We start from the raw sequence: 2,120 nt of genomic DNA, 5'->3' as shown, positions 1-2,120 counted from the left end.
TAGATTTTTTCTTATATGTTATATTTTGAATTTTTTAAAATGACTTTAAATTACAAAAATGAGAAAAACTTATATGTTATATTTTTTTTAAACGACTTTAAAATACAAAAATGAGGACACCTTATATGTTATATTTTTCTTATATGTTAGATTTTTTCTTATATGTTATATTTTGAATTTTTTAAAATGACTTTAAATTACAAAAATGAGAAAAACTTATATGTTATATTTTTTTTAAACGACTTTAAAATACAAAAATGAGGACACCTTATATGTTATATTTTTCTTATATGTTAGATTTTTTCTTATATGTTATATTTTGAATTTTTTAAAACGAATTTAAATTACAAAAATGTAAGTTTTCCTTAAGTATACGACTAAAAACATTAAAATGACATGTATCAATTTGATGGTTGATTTGAAAGCTTTCAAAACCATTTGGAAGATAAAAGTTAAAATAATTCAACTGTGAAAACAATACTGTTTTTTTTTCAAGAATGTGTTCGATGGAAAAAATAAGGTTTTTATGTTATAATTTGTTTAATGTCCAATCCGATCAACCCTTGATGTATTAATTATAGTTTTGTTCCATTATTTTTAATAAAAATTGATCCGGTCCATCGGAAAAAAATTATATAATAACAACAAAAAATATTTTATATATATAAATAAAATGATCAAATGTATAAAAGAAACTATCGATAATATATACAAATAAACTCAACCTCTGCGCAAGGCGCAAATATTATCTTAGTAAATAGTAGTATTTATCATTCGACCAAATAAACTTTCAAGAATGATCTTAAGAAAGTTTTTATACGTATTATACTATACACACAATCACATGCAACGTAACCACAATAACGTGTATTCCCAACATACATGTTGTACGCGACATACGATTTTTTGTTTTTGTTTCCTAATTACAATTAATCTTATGGAGTAGAAATATCAATACTTATTAATTAGAGAATATTACATTACCTTTAATATAGCGTCATGTTAAGTCATAAGTGCTTCCCCACTAATTAACCACCGGCACATGCATACATCACCACCGTCAGAACTTTAAATTCAAAAACACTTTCGTAAAACTTTTTAATGCTCAAACAATAAACAAATTTAATCTGTTCACTGACATTTTAATATTTACACGATGCTTGATTCTCGGCAATATATATTCTCTCTATTTAAAAATCTATGATATTTTGAAAGTTGTATGATATTTTTAAAAATATATGGTAAAAACAAACACCATATATTTTTAACACAACTAAACGGCCTCTTTTCCTTTTATAAACCGCCTACAAAAATATTTAAAGTTAGTAAATAGGAACAAGTTAGTAATCGACATTATAAAAAAATAATATATTAATAAAAAAATTACCTTTTTAACCATCTCATTTATTTGCAATAGGGACAAGTTGGTTGAAGCTCCCGTAGAATCGCCGTCATCAGAGAGAGACTGAAATTGAGATGCTATTTCAACTTCCACCAAATCAACGACACCTTTGATCACGAGGTCCTGAATTTGACCCGTCTTCTTGTTAGTGTGAGCCACCTTAATGAGTTGGAGACGATCAACAGGATTACCGTCATTTGCTTCGATCTAAAAAACCGCCATTATTAGCCAAAGAATATATAAAATATTTATTTAAAAAATATAAAGATAAATAATAATAAAAAACTTACAAGTTCATCTCCTTAGTAGACATAGAGCAAGCGCCGAGGTTGTGCACATACATACCTTTCCCGCCACGATCGCTCTTCCGGTTCTTGGAGTTCCTAGAAGACGTCTCTGCAGTTTTTTCCTTCTCTCAATGAGCTATCAACTGCTTCCACACCGTCCCGTTGATGAACCGTGACCTCTTGTTCTTCTACCAAACTGTCTTCCACGCGTTCATCTGCTTCGTATAAGAGTCCATGGCCTTTTCGTTGAATTTCTTACGGATTGTTTTCGTGAGATCGGAGTGCCAGTTGAAATCTTGCTACAAAACAAACATAATTTAATAAGTAAATATATTAAAAAAATGTAAATACTTTAAAAAAATGAAGAGTTACTACCGCAAACTGACGAAACCACAACTCTCGTTCGTCGGAAGGGATCACACTCCACTTTG

The sequence above is a fragment of the Brassica oleracea genome, chromosome C4 (genome assembly GCF_000695525.1).
Source record: "Brassica oleracea var. oleracea cultivar TO1000 chromosome C4, BOL, whole genome shotgun sequence".
Lineage (NCBI taxonomy): Eukaryota > Viridiplantae > Streptophyta > Magnoliopsida > Brassicales > Brassicaceae > Brassica > Brassica oleracea.
The sequence above is the reverse complement of the archived record's forward strand: the minus strand, read 5'-3'. Positions refer to the sequence as shown.